Source organism: Muntiacus reevesi, chromosome 4 (genome assembly GCF_963930625.1).
Source record: "Muntiacus reevesi chromosome 4, mMunRee1.1, whole genome shotgun sequence".
NCBI classification, from domain to species: domain Eukaryota; kingdom Metazoa; phylum Chordata; class Mammalia; order Artiodactyla; family Cervidae; genus Muntiacus; species Muntiacus reevesi.
The window spans coordinates 126,362,036-126,380,925 of NC_089252.1; the positions used below are offsets into that span (position 1 = coordinate 126,362,036).

General features: G+C 36.0%; 1 protein-coding gene across 2 annotated transcripts in view; it reads left to right on the plus strand.

Annotated features, from left to right (window-relative positions):
• The window catches only part of SYT1 (synaptotagmin 1), a 580,172-nt gene that overhangs the window by 189,267 nt on the left and 372,015 nt on the right, over positions 1-18,890 (plus strand). For both annotated transcript variants that reach the window (XM_065934135.1, XM_065934136.1), the window contains one exon: positions 5,067-5,125. The gene's annotated coding sequence lies outside the window, so the exon portion shown is untranslated. The remainder of the gene's footprint in view (positions 1-5,066; positions 5,126-18,890) is intronic.

The window sequence follows — 18,890 nt, forward strand, 5'->3', positions numbered from 1 at the left end:
AAGCCATTAAGATGCAGAAAACATTTGAACTGCTTCAGGTGATACACATCAAATAAGTAGAAGTGGAATGTCTAGAAAATAGATTTTCTACATTCTCAAAGTCCATTCCAACACTCCAGAGACCTTGTTGCAAAGGAAAAATAGAATTCTGATACAGAGTTGAATGTAGATACTGACTCTACCACCTACTAATTCCAAATAAGTGGTGACCTAAGTTTGTTCATGTGCTAATAGAGATTTAACACCTACTTCACCATGTCCTAGTGAAGATGGATGTGATAAATATATGCAGTCTGCTGAGTGCAGCTTATTAAATAGCAGTTATAATTACTTTTTAAAATCATCTGCTTCCCAACAATGAATCCTTGAGGAGGGCATTTTTTATATGAATATAAAGAGCCAGGATACCAATGAGCAAATTTGTGTTGTTGTTTGTACCTGTACACTTTTTTTAATGTACCAGCAAGAAAGAGATAACAAAGATGGTGTCTTGGAACTAGTTTAATGTGAGAAATTGCTTATTTTCTGTTTTATCTCTATACTTGCTCCCCATTTAAATAGAAAGGACTGAAGATCACTTCATCTCTAGCCCTGAACTTCCAGCTTGGTATGTTTCCATGGTGCCGAACTGAGCCCATAAACATAGAACTGTAAAAATTTCACGCATACATCCCAACATCATGGTTATTTGGGCTTCAATTTGCAGTGTCAAGGTTCAAACGTCAGTTTCTCTCTTTTGATCTTAAAGCTGTATCCAGAATTGCTTCCCAACTCTTCCCACCCAACCTCAAAAAATTGAGGAAGTTGAGTCATCTTGTTTTCATTTCTTGTGACTTCATCATGTGTTATTAGGGCACGTGTGGTTTTTATAGCTACTTTGGAGCCCTTTGTAAAGCTATTTGGTGGGCTTCTCCTTTTTATAAAGCCAACAATTATGTCAGCATCTATGTTATGTGAATATTCTCCACAGTCTCTAATTGTTGGAGCACCGGAATCTGTAGACAAATCAAAACCATCTGAAACTAGTCCGTTTGTTTTGTTTTCTCTTTCCCTTAAGTCTTTCTCATCTTTTATACCCCTGGCCACCCAGAGAGACACTAATTCTGCCATCAGCGACCCTTCAGCTTTCTTAAAGGGGCATCACCATCAGCAATCTTGATTTGAACATTCAACCATAAGGCACGTTCTGCTGTCTTCTGACAAGGCTGGGAAAGTGGCCCCTCTCAAGTGGATCAGCCTTAACTGGCAAACTAGCTTCAGGGGCCTTTCAGGATATTTGACTGGGCCTTTCTAGTTAAAGAACAGTATACCTTTCATCCTCATGTGATAGATCCTTGATTTTCTTTCCAAAAAATGTGTGGATGAACAGGTGCTGATAAGGAAACAAAGTCAGGGCTCCACAGCTGTCTCAAGACCGTCAACCGTGCTTGACGGGCACAAAGCCATTTTTTGGTGGCTCCAGACCACCCTACGGCAGAAAGCGAGGAGGAACTGAAGAGCCTCTGGATGAAGGTGAAAGAGGAGAGTGAAAAAGTTGGCTTAAAGCTCACCATTCAGAAAACTAAAGTCATGACATCCGGTCCCATCACTTCATGGCAAATAGGGAAACAGTGGAAACAGACCCTTACTTCTTGGAAGGAAAGTTATGACCAACCTAGACAGCATATTAAAAAGCAGAGACATTACTTTGACAACAAAGGTCCGCCTAGTCAAGGCTATGGTTTTTCCAGTAGTCATGTATGGATGTGAGATTTGGACTATAAAGAAAGCTGAGCGCCGAAGAATTGATGCTTTTGAACTGTGGTGTTGGAGAAGACTCTTGAGAGTCACTTGGACTGTAAGGAGATCCAACCAGTCCATCCTAAAGGAGATCAGTCCTGGGTGTTCTTTGGAAGGACTGATGCTGAAGCTGAAACTCTAGACAGGAAGTTCTCATGTGCCGTTTACCTCAACCAACTGTTTATATTTTATCCCATATGTTTATATTTTATCCCATATGTCAGTTTCTCTTTCAGTCTCATAAAACATAATATACCTATATATATATATATACATTCATCATATTATATACCTATATATACATTCATCGTATTATATGTGTATATACACAGTTCATATATTTTTCAAACCATTGGAGAATCAGTTGCAGACCGGGTATGACTTATCCTAAATACTTTAGCATATATTTCAATGTATTTCCTGAGTACAGGACATTCTCTTACATCATACAAAACAAGAATCAAACACAGGTAATACATTGCTAACATAATACCATTACCTAATTCATAGTCCATATTCAAATTTCATCCTCTGTCATGATAACGTTCTTAATAGCTAAGTGTTTTGTCCCACTGGCCTAGGATCCAATCTAGAATTGTGTAATCCATTTAGTTGTCATGCTCTGCTTTACTTTTTTGTTTAAAAGCTTATATTCCGTCACTAATGACCTGGACAGTATCTCTTTTTAACATAATTTCTGCAGGCTGACTACTGTTCTAAGAATAGGAAGTTAAGCCAAAGCTGGCTACCAAAATCCAGCAATAGGAAGATCTGTGCTGAGGAGACAGCACATCAGTTGTAAAGTGGTCACCCTGTTGTGACCACTTTGGGCCTTATAGGAAAACAGCACAAGAAAGACAACTCTGAATGTATCACTGCTTTGCAGTTTTGAAATTTAAAACTTGGGAGAGAGATACTGTTGCCCTTCTAGTCAAAGAATAGTGTTTACAAGTAGCCACGTTGCACAGATTTGCAGTAAGTACTTAAATCCAATCCTAAATAAATATTTAGCTCAGTGCTGTGTTAGTAAAACCTCAGTTAAAATCAATATTTTCATCAAAATGAAATACTGGAGATTTTTTTTTAAGTTTGGGTGTAAATATTGTCATTTTTTAATCTAAAAGTCCTCTTTTAAAAAAAAAAGCTGTGCATTTTTAAATGTCTAGAAATAAAGTGAATGCAATTAGTTCCTTCCCCTCAGAAAAAAAGCAAGTAACACAGACTTGTAGTATTTATGATGCTGAAAGCATACAGTGTTTTCCTTAGTTCTGTAAATAGAATTATGATGAGGGCTACAGGGTTTCAGCAGTGATTTCTAGTCACTGTTGAACAATAGTAATCCTTAAGTCTCAGAAATTTTTCTTTTTTTTTTTTCCATGTCAGACTTCCTTCTAAAACTAGATAAAAAGAACATGAAAGAGCCTGTGGTTTTTAAGTAAATGAACCTACCTAAACAGATTCATTTTATTTTTTTTAAAGTATTGTAATAACACACAAAAGTACCAAGTCTTGATGCCAGAAAACTGAGTTAGACCCACTGATAGCAATTACAGTACTGAAAAACCAGATAGATGACAGGAAGTACAAAATCCTCCCATGTTATTTTCACATTTTCCCTCTAAAAACAAGAGAGATGTTTACACATGCAAAGGACAGAAATTAGCTACCAGAAAAATACTATGCACATCCATATTCAGCACATAGATTAAAAATAAACTAGTTGTTTGTTCCTTACAGTAGAATAGGCTTACCCATTCATCCTTGTGATAGATATGCATACAAGACCAAAATGAAATCGAATCCCTGCAGATGGCTCATAAGTCACAAAAACTGTTTTAATCTTTTCATGGCATCCCTTTGGGAAGCCTGCCCCTTGGTAAGTAATAACATGCAATATATATAATGTCAAGTATTGTTTAGTTTTTTAGTAGAAAACCTTCTTTTGCTCTAACAGATTTTCCCCCATATTTCTTACAAAGAGATTTATGTCACTGTGTTACCTTAATATGTACATCCAGAGCATTCTGTTGTAGCTTTTGTTTTACATAAGAAAAGTGTCAGTATTCAGGAACCATGTATGCAAATCTTATCTGAAATTGATTGTGGCTCAGAGTCATATTTTAAGAGGCAGTCAGGTAAATCTAAATGTAGTTTTACTGTTGCTCTTTCTAATGGATTTTGCTAGAAAACAGTTGAGTTTCAAGCAGAACTAAAATGAAAGGAGACCTTGGAGTCTTAACCATTGAACAGATGCTCTAAATGCAGCTTTGAAAATATAGCTGTCATTTCAGATCTTTTCCACTGAGTTCCTATGTAAGCCAATTGCCAAAGCTGCTGGCATTATAATGGTTTCATAGTTGTATGTAAAATAGACACTGTGAGAACTCATAAAACAGAGTAACGAGCCTATTATCAACCTAATTTTAACTATTTCATTGTCTTGGTTTTCATTCTACTTAAATATTTGGAAGTACAAAACTAATGAGAACTTATAGTAAAAAGGTACTTGTGTAGCACTGTGATATTGTTCATTTGTGAGTTGCTAACTTGTCAAACCAAATCAGAAATTCTTGAATCTTTATTACATTAAAACAATTCCTGATATTGACTCTTGGGAAGGATTTAATTTTCCTCTCTAAACTGAAAATTGTCCTTTCTGTGATGATGTAAGGTTGTTTCCTTATCACAGCAGTATTTTATATATGTGTGTGCATATAGATATAATGTATACAGATACTAGTATATGTATGTATATATACTCACACTAGGAGATTCTGGAGCTGATTTGCCTCGGAAAATAGGTAAATAGATATATTGAAGTGCTCTTAACTTGACTGAAAATATAAAATCTAAAAATAACATGAGATATAGAAGTTTAATTTATAATAACTATATGATACTGAATATAGTGAGAGGTTAATTGACTAATGAATAAAATAATAGAATATTCTCCAACAGTGTCTGTCTAAATTAGTAGCATTTCAGTTTTTTTCCAAACTGAAAAACTATAATGTAGACAATAGCATAACTTCCACAAAATCAGTGTATAAACTATGCACAGAACCTTGGTCTCTAAATCTTCAACTTTAAAATCCCTATCTATCCATCTTATAGTATATCTACTAAAGTTTATGTATGGTACTGTATTGTATTTGGATGTATATACTGCAAGGTGTTTAAGTAGAAATGTTAAATAATAAAATGAAGCAATTATAATTCATGACAATATGAAATGACTCTGCACTATGTGTATTCACCTAACCACTATGCATACTGTTTCCTTTTAGAAAAAACACCGAAGAGAAAGAAAACAAAGAACAAAATACCCCAGAATTCCTAAAGAACAGTAAGTATTTTAATGAGACAATTATTATTCTAGAGCTTCTATAAAAGTAGAAGACCTTAATTTTTTTTTTAATAGAAATGTTCACCTTGTTATTTTCTAAGATAAGAAACTAACATACTAAATAAAGTGCAGTCTTCTAAAACTCAGTTTCAATTTACTGGATCGAACTGATAATCATTTATCCTATAATCCTCTTAGATAAGGGGCCAAGGCAATCCTTGTGATACATATATGTGGCAGAAATGTTTATGTTGGTTCCATCATATCTTTTGACTAGCATCGTATCATTTTAAATTCTATAGAAGAGGAAAAGTAATAAGTAAAATTTAATCAAAGTACCTCATATTATCTGCATGTGATACAAATTTTTTTTTACTTCCAACAAAACTTTAAGCAGAATCAATGTGCTTGACTTGTTTATAGTCATTAAATTAGAATTATTAAAATATAGCAACCATCTGCAGGCTTTAAAACAGAGCTTAATCTCATTAGTGCCTTTCTTTCTAATCTTTCACAGCTTAATTATGACCTGTATTTCCTTATATAGCTAATATTTGAAAGTAATAATTGCTTTTCTAAATATGTTTTTATTAAACAAAATAAGTGCATTCTTGATGACATTCTTTCTAGTAGAACTAGTAATATTATAATGATTTCCTAGATGTAAGCAATAGTAAATTTTAAATATGAGAAGAGCAAAAAATAAATAAATATAGAAAAACAGAACCCACTTCGATGACCCATGGTATATCACTGCTTAATACCCTGGTAGTTTTGAAATGAGTTTGCAGATGCATTTAGCTAAAACAGAATCACTGATGTAAAATGAAGTAACAAGATAATAGGTCTATATCTTGATAAATATCAAAATAGAATAATCCAATGGGAAGGATACATGATGCAAAAAAAAGAAATTCATAAATAATTTTTCTAGGATATATACAAATTATACTTACATAATGAGATTTTCTAACACCGGAAGAACTTTAATGCATGAATTACATTTTAATTTTAAATAATTAAATACAAATAATCATGGTAATAATGATATAAATGTGATTTATCTTGTTTGTTTTTGAAGTGTGAGAGAAACAGGGAAAGAATTTTCTTTTACTTACCTGTCCGAATAGTATCCTCTTGCTGCTTCACTTTACACAAAGTAAATAATTTAAAAAGGATATTTTATCTCTATATAATTTTATAAAATGGTTATGAAGCAAAATAATATGAATTAAAATGTTTCCCACATGTCAGTCAGTCAGTTCAGTCACTCAGTTATGTTAGACTCTTTGCAATCCCATGGACCACAGCATGCCAGGCCTCCCTGTCCATCACCAACTCCCCGAGTTTACTCAAACTCATGTCCATTGAGTCGGTGATGCCATCCAGCCATCTCATCCTCTGTCGTCCCCTTCTCCTCCTGCCATCAATCTTTCCCAACATCAGGGTCTTTTCCAATGAGTCAACTCTTGGCATTAGGTGGCCAAAGTATTGGAGTTTCAGCTTCAGTATCAGTCCTTCCAATGAACACCCAGGACTGATCTCCTTTAGGATGGACTGGTTGGATCTCCTTGTAGTCCAAGGGACACTCAACAGTCTTCTCCAACACCATAGTTCAAAAGCATCAATTCTTTGGTGCTCAGCTTTCTTTATAGTCCAAATCTCACATCCATACATGACCACTGGAGAAACCAGAGCTTTGACTCGATGAAACTTTGTTGGCAAAGTAATGTCTCTGCTTTATAATATGCTGTCTAGATTGGTCATAGCTTTTATTCCAAGGAGTAAGCGTCTTTTAATTTCATGGCTGCAGTCACCATCTGCAGTGATTTTAGAGCCCAAGAAAATAAAGTCTGTCACTGTTTCCACTGTTTCCCCATCTATTTCCCATGAAGTGATGGGACCAGATGCCATGATCTTAGTGTTCTGAATGTTGAGTTTTAAGCCAAATTTCTCACTCCTCTTTCACTTTCATCAAGAGGCTCTTTAGTTCTTCCCTTTCTGCCATAAGGGTGGTGTCATCTGCATATCTGAGGTTATTGATATTTCTCCTGGCAATCTTAATTCCAGCTTGTGCTTCCTCCAGCCCAGCGATTCTCACGATGTACTCTGCATAGAAGTTAAATAAGCAGGGTGACAATATACAGCCTTGACGTACTCCTTTTCCTATTTAGAACCAGTCTGTTGTTCCATGTCCAGTTCTAACTTGCTTCCTGACCTGCATACAGATTTCTCAAGAGGCAGGTCAGGTGGTCTGGTATTCCCATCTCTTTTAGAATTTTCCACAATTTATTGTGATCCACACAGTCAAAGGCTTTGGTATAGTCAATAAAGCAAAACAGATGTTTTTCTGGAACTCTCTTGCTTTTTCAATGATTCGGCAGATGTTGGCAATTTGATCTCTGGTTCCTCTGCCTTTTCTAAATCCAGCTTGAACATCTGGAAATTCATGGTTCACATACAGTTGAAGCCTGGCTTGGAGAATTTTGAGCATTACTTTACTGGCATGTGAGATGAGTACAATTTTGTGGTAGTTTGAACATTCTTTGGCATTGCCTTTCTTAGGGATTGGAATGAAAACTGACATTTTCCAGTCCTGTGGCCACTACTGAGTTTCCCAAATTTGCTGGCATATTGAGTGCAGCATTTTCACAGCATCATCTTTTAGAATTTGAAATAGCTCAACTGGAATTCCATCACCTCCACTAGCTTTGTTCATAGTGATGCTTCCTAATGCCCACTCAACTTCACACTCCAGGATATCTGGCTTCAGATGATTGATCATGCCATCATGATTATCTGGATCATGAAGATATTTTTTGTACAATGCTTCTGTGTATTCTTGCCACCTCTTCTTAATATCTTCTGCTTCTGTTAGATCCATACCATTTCTGTCCTTTATTGAGCCCATCTTTGCATGAAATGTTTCCTTGGTATCTCTAATTTTCTTGAAGAGACCTCTAGTCTTTCCTATTTTATTGTTTTCCTCTATTACTTTGCATTGATCACTGAGGGAGGCTTTCTTATCTTCCTTGCTATTCTTTGGAACTCTACATTCAAATAGGTATTCTTTCCTTTTCTCCTTCGCCTTTTGCTTCTCTTCTTTTCACAGCTATGTGTAAGGCCTCCTCAGACAGCCATTTTGCCTTATGTCTTAACCTCCAAAGAGTTCATGAGTAAGGAGTGTCAGTGCGTTGAGTAAAGCATGATATAAATCAAAGAGACTGGATGTTACAATAACTATTTTTCTTGTTTTTATCTATAGAATATGTGCTTGTGTTATAAGTCCACGACTAGTAAATGAGCTTTTACAACTTTCATTTGAAACAGACATTACAAAATGAAAAATGTTTATCATAGGAAAGTCATACAGACCACCTGCAATTTTGCTTCAAAACCCATAGCTTAAGAACAATTTGGTAATTGAAAAATATTACTGAAGATATTTAGAGCACATTGTACTTGTATTTCACAAACTTCTTGCACTTAAGAAAACAAGGACAGAGGATAATTTTGTGTATTGTGTATTAATAATTTTCTTTTAAATTGCTGAACACTCAGTGGTATTTTTAAGAACTCAATGGGTCAGCTCTTTATAGACTCTAAATACACTGGAAAATAATAATACAAAGAGGATACGTTTGAAAAAATCAGATGCTCGGGAAGGTTTCCTAGAAACTATTTTCATTATTCTAGATTTGTTAAACCTCCTTTAATACTATTGGGATTGATGGAAGAAACTTATCTGGTCTAATGTTATTTTATAGTCATTGCCTCCTGTAATATCCTCATTTAGAGAAGGGCAGGTAAGACAAGTCATTTATCTATGCTCTTGTATTCTAGTGATGGAATCAAGGAAAATTCTGACTTTATTAACCATCCACTATTTTTCCTATCTGTCATATTAACTGAAAGCACTTGTAGAAAAACTGAGGGTCTTAAACTAGTTCAAGAATCATCTTCTCAAAATTTAAACTTCTTTCAACAAAAGCTGTAATGAAAATTTATATAAATAGCAATGCCTACTCTCTACCTGCCAAAAATTTTGTCATATGGTTCATTAGGATGATGTTTATAGTAGAAAGAATTAGAGTTAGAGAATCTGAGTTTGACTCTAGACTTCATCAACTCCTCCTCTCATAGTGAAAAGTCCCGGGGAAGATGATGACATTCAAGATGACACAGCTAAATTACTACTGGTAAACAATGATACATAAACTCACTCTACCTTCAGCAACAATTAAGCAATTATCTCTTAAGTCTCTATGCTTGTATTTGGATGATGAAAAATGTTTTTCCAATCTACTTCCTGAGACTTTCTGAGAGCTAATTAGATTGCCACAGTGATGCATAATTACAAATTTTGATTATTACATTGTTATATAAAACCCTACAGTATGTTTCTTTAAAGAGAACAACTTCCTATCGTGTGAAAATTTGCCTTTACTGTTTTGGAAATCTAGTATTTCATTTACAACTGTCATTGCTGATGAAATCAGTTTTTGATTGACATCTGTTTTAGACAGTAATAGTCATCAAGCAAAAAATTCCATTTTTCTTGAATTTATAATTTACCCTTAACCTTGATTGGCTTTCTCACACATAGACCTGAAAGACTTCTTATTAAAAAAGGAGGGAGTAGAGAAGGAAAAGGAACACTTACTGGGTTTAGTTTGTGTCAGATGCTTTCCTAATTGCACAATTAAATTTCATTTGGTATCAAAAGAACTCCTCCTTTGTTGTAATGGTTTTGTAGATGATGAAAGCAAGAATTGAAAGCCTTATAAAGTTAGCCTAACTTAGTAAGCAGCAGTTACCATTTGAACTCAGCTCTGTATGATTTACCCCTTTTCAAGTTTTCACTCTCAAGTAAACCCTTAGCAACTGAAAAGGCAAAGCCTGTTTCATTTTCCAGCCATGAGTGATGGCATGGTGGGAGGAGGTAAAGTAAAGAATATATCACTTATTAAAGTGTTAGTTCTCTGTGAAGAATATTTGATGTACATATAATACTACTTTATCACTTTTTACCATAAACATTAGATTGCATCATGCCTATTTGTCCCTCATATGATAAAATTAAAGCATGGTAGGATGATTTAATTATTAAAGATGATCTTTAGATAGAAAAAGTAGAACCAAAATTGAAATGAATGACAGCCTTAAGTATAAAAGATCACCTAAAGAAAGAGAACTGTATTTATTCTACATTTACTTGTAAATTAATTGACAATTAAGTGGATGCTTACAAGATGTGCTTCTTAGATTTTTATACTTATGACATTATCTGGACTTATTCCCTTAAAATGTTTGGTCAACACCAGCCCAGGTGGGATACATGAGTCAGGTGCTCGGGCCTGGTGCACTGGGAGGACCCTGAGGAGTCGGGTGGGGAGGGAGGTGGGAGGGGGGATCGGGATGGGGAATACATGTAACTATATGGCTGATTCATGTCAATGTATGACAAAACCCACTGAAATGTTGTAAAGTGATTGGCCTCCAACTAATAAAATAATATTAAAAAAAAAAAAAAAAAAAAAATGTTTGGTCAAATTTTGGAAGTTGGTTCCTTTATTTATTCATTATTCTTTCTTAGTAGTTGCTAGGGAGTGTCTGTGGTCTACACTGTTCCAGGTGTTAAAATACAGGTGTGATTAAAGAACAGCCTCTGTCATCAAGTAGCTTTTATTTAGAGTAATTACAAATATTGCAATGTCTATTTTATAAAGAGAATAATAGTACTTTGACTTACCGTAATGGAAGATGGTCATCTGATGCACCATGGTCAGAATCACTTGTCTTACTAAATGACTGAGAATTTTGTCGCTTTATTTAGGACATTGGGTAAGGTGGGTTTCCCACAATCATTACTATTCATGATAAAGCAAAATTAAACTCTCTTTCATGACTTGGGGCATTTTCTAGACCACCTAAGTAGGAGCCTTCCGTAATCATATTATAGCCTTGTACTGGCTTTGGGAACTCTGTGTTCAAAACTCAGCTCCATTTTTTGTCAGCAATGGGATTCAGGATAATTTAGTAGAGCCCGTAATTTTAAGTACCGCGTTGAATTTAGCTCTTATACTTATTCAACAGAATTCGATAGAATTGGATGATTAGTCTTTTGTGTTGTTTGTTCTGAAAATTTTCTCATCTTTTGTGACTCTGAAATACAAGTTATATAGTTACAATAGAGAAGGGGAATTGCTTTAAAATCAGCAATGTGGTTTTAAAAATACGTGGAGTCTAAAGTTAGTAAGATTTTAAAACAAATGACTCAGCTATCTGAGTGATTAATGTTAAATCTGATCGGCTCTAACAATGAGATTTATTTACCTGTTTGTCTGCGCTGGGGCATTATTTTGGGTTGCATTATTCATTTTGGTAATTAGGAACACTGGCAGTGGAGGGAGGAGCTGCATTCAGATCCTTTTTCTGCCACTTACTTGCTGAAGGACCTCAGGAAGAGAATTTAACTTCTTTGCTTCAATCTCCTCATATGTTGCAATGGAGACAATAAATCCTACTTTATAGTTTTCATGTGAGAATTCCAGAATTAAATGTTTATTACACAAGTTAATACAATAATACCAGCAAGTAGTACTTCTGTGTTATATTGCTATTTAAGATATTTCCTTTGCAATATAAGAGGGGAATTCTTTTAAAATCCTAAAACAAATACAAGTCTGCAAGGCCTAAAAAAGAAGGGAAGTATGAAGGAAGAGGAGGAATGAAGGCTGGTTAGAAATCCTGAATGCAAGATGAAATTTGGTTTTGATATAGTAGGAGTCTACCATGAGCCACCTCCTAGAAGGCCTCTTCCTCCCTAAAGCAAATGCTACTGAAATGAGACAAGGTCAATAGCACGGCTCCCTCTCAGAGAGGTCAAAAGTAAGACTTGAAACACTTTGACAGTTTTCATGGTTCTTAAATTAAATTGAATCAGGATGCACCCTGATGTGAATGGTACCAAAAACGCTTTCTACCCTGCCATGAAATGTCTTCCTTTCAACTCACAAATGAGGTCATTTTCGTCAGAGAAAATAAATCTAACCAAACTGTGGGCCAAGCAGGTTTCTAGAAATAAATTATACCCAACACGTTATTACATACACCACTGTAAAGTTAAGGGCAGTTTATGCCACTATATGGCAAAAATAAAACACTTTTCTTTTAAAAAGTTAAATAAAATCTTCTAGTGAAAAACTGAAATCACAAAGCTCTTTCACCAATGAAACCTTAGACGACAACATTTTGATCTTGCAGATTTTTCCCCATGATAAGGAATCATTTTAGGTTCTCCTCATTTTTGTACCTCAGTGATTTTCTATTAGCAAATTTCATATCTACCATTTTATGTTGCAAATGTCATGAAAATATCTATGATACTGACAAGGAAGAGCAAAGCAACACCAGTCTCCTATTTTGTGTCAAATTCTCTTCTACCTGTAAAGGTAAATATATCCCAGTCTTAATAATAACAATTCATTTATCACCAAAATGTAGTTCATAGTATCTTATTTGTCTCTTTCCCTTAAAATTTAATCTTTACATAATCTACAGACAATTTTATTCCATTCCTATTCTGAAATATGAAAAATATGGTTCAGCATATGTTCCATTGTACATTTGAGCAAATTACGTCTCCTGTTCTTATGTAATACGAATTGCTTAACCCTGCTATTGTTTTTATTTTCCACTTTCAAAAGTATCCTGGCAAAGCCTGTGTTTATGAATTGGTATAAAATGTTTCAGATTGAGGAAATAAGGTCTCTAAACAAATGCCCAGAATGCATTGGTTTGTATTCTAGAATGCAAGATTTTTTAAATTTCTCTGAATCATGCCTATTCACATAACTCTAAAAAGGATGAGTCTGCATAACTATAATTATTAATATGTCCATTGTTTTCAGCTACAGTAAGATTTGAACAACTGTCAATATATTTTTACAAAAGGCAGAGCCAAATTTGTTGTTGAGACAGTTGAAAAAAAAGGAGAAAATACAGGCTGTCCCCCACCTGTTATGTTTTCTTTCCATCTCATGAGGTAGGTATTTACTCAGTTGGTGCACAAACAAACCTGTGAAAACCCAGTCTCTGTTGAGCCACAGCATTTACAGCATCGAGAATGGGATTGGGATGAATGAGGGGAGACGGCAGCAATTCTCCTGACACTCCATCGACCCTGTCCAAAATTTGACAAATAAGTAAAGCCACTTTCCACGCTGCCTTTTCTAACCTTTGCCTTTTTCCTGATGTAATTCTGCTTCCCGTCCTACATTCTCGAGCTGCCTTTTCTTGAACATGGTTTCAGCTTCAGATTTCCTAACCCTGCTTTTCCCTTGGTCAGCATGCCTCATCACAGCTGGTTTAGGGAAGCTTCTAAGAATGAAAAAACTGGCTCAGAGTATTCACAGCAACCCTGTATTCTCTCTGTTCCCCCACAAGCCCCTCACACACAATTGCTAAACCAAATAAGTAAATGACATAGGAGATTGTACACAGTGCAAAGTTCTGAAATGATGAGCTTAGGTGTAGGTGGAAATACTTGGGGACAAGAACCACAGGCCCTGTGCAGGGACATAAACTTTCAGTCCATCATAGCCATCTGTACCACCTGTTCTATTAGACAACTCAGATCAAGCAAGTAATGCTAAATTTTAATTTGTACCATAACTCTAGACATAAATATAATGATTATGTTTTTAAGAATAACCCTACTAGTAATGATGAAAAAAATGCTCTTTTCTTTCTGTGCTGGTATCAGCAGTCATGGAAGTGGCACCAAGGAGGCCAAGCCTGCCATGCCTCTGTCTGAGGACCGACAGCCGTGGTCCCTTTAACTGAACATTTACTTCCTCCTGAGCACTTTACAGGGTTCACCCGGTGACTCAGAAGGGAAAGAACCTGCCTGCAATATGGGAGACCTGGCTTCCATTCCTGGACTGGGAAGATCCCCTGGAGGAGGGCATAGCAACCCACTCCAGTATTCTCGCCTGGAGAATCCCCATGGACAGAAAAGCCATGGGGTCACTGAGAGTCAGACACGACTGAATGCCTAAGCGCAGTACAGAGCACTTTACATGCCATCCCCCCTATTTCAGAAATAAGCGTACTATGATTCTGAGAGGCAAACTAACTATCTTAATATAGCATGTCTTTTAATTTTTGAGCCAGATACAGACCCGAGTCTATGTAGTGCTAAAATCCATACTCTTAAACAAATTTCAGACTTACTTGTACCAAAACGATGTTTGAAGAGTTTCTATATGTGCGAGAGCGTGAACTCACCGAACATGGTAGGCTTACCATCTTTGTATCCCAGACTCAGACTGAGTCGTTGCTCAGAAATAGTTTAACCAAGCTGTTTACTTTTCCCTCTGGTCTATCATAGAAGTGGCTTTATAGAAAACTTTATTCTCTCTTATTTTTCCTTAAAGCTGGATTAATCCACATCTCCAAACACTCCATTACAGTAAGTTTTTCTAGAGTTGTATCTTGAGCCCTGTACAAATTCATTTATTTTGACCTTTTCAAAATTGTGATAAAATATACATAATATAAAAATTGGCTATTTTAAACATTTTTAAATGTGCAGTTCAGTGGCATTATGTTCATTCACACTGATGTCCAGCCAGCTTCTCCAGAACTTTTTCATCTTTCCAAGCTGAAACTCTATATCCATTAAATAGTAACTCCCCATTCCTTCTCTCCACAGCCCCTGGAAACCACCATTCTACTTTCTCTATCAATTTGACTACTGTAGATATCTCATAAAAGTAGAATCATGCAGTATTTGTATCTGACTTATTTCACTTAGTATAATGTCTTCAAGATCCTTCCATGTGTCAGAGTTTTTATCCTTCTTAAGCCTGAATAATAAGCCATTGTGTGTATGTGCTATATATTGCTTATCTGTTTATCCTATAACTTACTGAATAACGCCGTTGTCCAATGTGGAATGTTTTTGCTGTTTCCTAACTTAAGATGCAAATATAGAAATGCAACGAGTTTTTGACTTCTAGGACAGCTATCTTTTTATGTCATAAACTCTAAAATTAATCACAGAAAGCTAGTTGAGTAGGCAATCAGCAAAAGAAATAGATTTAACATAATTAGGGTGTATGAGTCATAAATATGCCATGTTTTAACTGCTATGCCTAGAGTTAGCCAGTCTTCATCTGATTATTTGATGTTTTTACCCATCTTTAGAAAATTTGAGAACCTAGGGGTATTTTTAAATTGCCATAGCTCTGAAACTAAATAGAATGGTAAGAAGAGGAATGTTAATTCAAAATAAAAATGCAAATTTATAGCCTTCAAATTTTTTAACACTACCATTTAACTGCTAATCTATGTATTATGAAATACTGCTCAAGAATTACTGAATGAATCTTAATAAGAAATCATCTATTCATCCTTTCATGTTTTCAACAAATGTTTCTTATGTGCTTATAATTTTATGGATAGAATTTACTGAATGCAAGATACACAGACATACATATGTTTATATCTGTGTATATCTTCTAGTAAACAAGCTATATCACCATCTTTATAGATCAGGAAGCTGAGGATCAGAGAGGTTAAGTGATTTTCACAGCTGGTAAGTGACAAGAGTTGGAATTCTAGATGCAGGGCTGTAGCTCTCTGCCACTTCACACGGCCCCCTCCAACATGCTGTGCATGGTGTTATATGCAGGGCTAATTCACATTTTAGTGGAATGGGTGGACAGTCTAAAACTCAATAGAATAGTACAAACAGTACAAAGATAAGAAATACTTGGAATCCAGTTGGATATGTCTTAACATAGCCTGAAAAACTTTACAGAGTAAAAAGGCATCCATCTTGACCTTACACGACTTACTTCCACACTGGTTTTCTACTTTGATTACTAAAGAATTTACTTAAGCACATGGGACGGTTGAGGTTGAATGAGATCATGAAGGTCAAGTTCAAGTGTTTGAAGTTTAGCCAATGGAAAACCATTGTTTTAATGTTGTTCTTGTTTTGGTTTTTTTTTTTTTGTTTTTTTTTTTTTTGCTTAATCTCTCAGTCCATAGAAGCCTTAGTAATCGAGTAATAGTAGTTGTTAAGAAAAGCTTCAGAAAAATAATTTTTGTTAGCTTGTTAATGTTTTCACGTTATAGAAATGAGTCAGAATTAAGGGTATGACTTTGCCTTTTGTTCAGAACCATCTCTCAGGGGACCCTCAGTAGTATGATCTGTAATGACATTACATTGCTATTTTCTGACCTGTTGGGTCAGAAAGCCTACTTCCCAAGGTGTGTGTGGCTTTAAGTCACTGTAGTGAGGAAACTTCCCGGTGCTGTCATGCTTTTGGTTAATATAGTTCTGTGTTTTGTTTGGGAAAGACAATGCTGATTGTGTCCATTGATTCAGATGTTTTCTGGCGGTAGCTGCCTGCCAGGTTTGCCTTCGTTGACTTTTCAATGTTGTGTTACAAATAACTTGCATGTGCCGTTTGACGTTGAAGGGCATGGAAAGCTCCCCACTGCGCATGAAGTTGGAGCGGTCCTGAACCACAGAGGGGTGAGAGCTTATCATCATTCTGAAATCACCGCTTGTCCTAGGCTGTTACCCTCACAGTTGTGTTTTCTGTCATGTGTTTTCTCCTCTGTTTTACTCTTTCAGACATTCCAATGCATCTCTATTTTAAACTTCATTCTTAGAAATCCCCCATGCTGACTGAAACTTGAAATACCAACAAGTTGTAGATATTTTCTTATTTTGGGGGCACCTAGAATCCACAATAGATATACGTACACCTGTCTTATTAATACTTTTAAAAGAAAAGTTTTCTTTCCAAGTCTTCTAAAATTGTAGATGGTTAGAAATCTGTTATAATCAGAATAAAAATTAACTATCATTTAATGAGTGCCCACCATTTGCCTAGCTCTGTGCCTTGCAGTTTTCACATGTTATATGTAATTTTGACAACTCTATAAGGTAGATATCATTACCCCAAATTACAAATGAGGCAACTAAGACAGAAATTTTCACTTGCTCCCCAAGATAATTACGTCTATCTCTCTAACCATGCTTGAATTTTAGTATCTAAAGTGATGGCAATATTGTTTTACTTATAGAGCACATCACAGTTTGCACAGCAGTTTCACATGTGGTACCTCTTTTTAACCTCATAGAACTGGTATCAATACCTCCTATTTCATCTTATTCTCTATAAGACCCTCCTAAGGCTCTGGATTCAGAAGTGGATTGCATATTTCCCTGTGCTGAAATATGACTGCTTGTTAAGTGAGCATCGTTTGTCATAATGGCTTCGTTTCTACCACTACTAGTTTATGTTGCTATTTTATCAGGGGTAAAGGCAATTGGAGGACTTGCCTGTTGCTGCCCTTAAAGAATTTGGGGGATTATACTTGTCTAGGCAATAACTGCCTAAAGCAGAAACATAATAATGTTTTGAGACCAAAACTCTATGCCCAGGAAGTCTGTGTAAAGCTTATATATATAGCTGCTCTTTTTTACTGTCTCCTACCAAAATCCCAGCCCACAGCATCCTGCCGTTTAGAAATATAAAGATATCCTAGTCCATGCAGACTGTTCCCATATCTCCACATGTACCAAAGCACCCTATTCATTCATATACATGAGCAGACACGGGGGACGGGGGAGGAAATAGACAAACACAGAGGGAGAAAGGATGCCCTACAGCATGATACAAGGACAGGCTGACAGGAGAATCGATACCACGTACAATTCCATCTCATCACAGGTAGTTCCAGACTCAGTGACTGCAGATTCTCTGACATTAAGTAAGGGATGGAAAGTACCAATTGGGTAGTGGGAAGAACAAACAACAAAGTTAAAGATTAAATAGGAAAAAAATATATATGTTGTCTCCCATCCCCCTTGGGATCACAAACCACCCTAACTCACCGTTTCAGAAGGTTCCCTATTCATCCAAACACCAGAGCTTAGGCTGAACAGTGTGACCCCACTTTTGCAGATTTAACTCCCTCCGAGGCTGAGTTTCTACCTTTCATCCACATTCTCAGAGCACCTAACACAGCACGCACCAGATATGCTGGATAAGAGCGGAGTCTGCCATCAGTAGGGCGACCTCGCCATCTCATCACCCCTGTCATTCCAGAGAGCGGTCCAGCACTTTGAACACAATGCCAGCAAACAGCAGAGGATTCTACCGCACCAGACGCTCTGCTAATTCTGAGCTCTATCCTCAAGGAATGGTACAAGAAAGGAAATTGAGAAGGTAGGGAAGGAAGGGAAGAAAGAATGAGAGGCGAGGGGGTAGGAGAGAAAGCCAAGGCTGTAAATACCAATGTAATAATTTAACCTAGCACATAGGAGTTCATAGAAACTTATTTTTTTGAGCAAAGACACTTATTTGAACAAATAAATATTCCAGAGTGCTTCAGAACTCACACAAAGGGAAATGAATTTTATGAAAGTCAGATTGTAGATTTGTTTTCCCAGTAATTTAGAAGTTTAATGTTCTTATTACTAAAATATTTCCACTTTTATTATAAGGCAAGGTCTTTGTTCACTCCTTAACAAATTTTAGAAACAGGCTTCTTTTTTTTTTTATGCATACTGGAAAAGATTTTATTTTTTTTAATTTATTTTTTTTATTAGTTGGAGGCTAATTACTTCACAACATTTCAGTGGGTTTTGTCATACAGTGATATGAATCAGCCATAGAGTTACACGTATTCCCCATCCCGATCCCCCGTCCCACCTCCCTCTCCACCCAATTCCTCA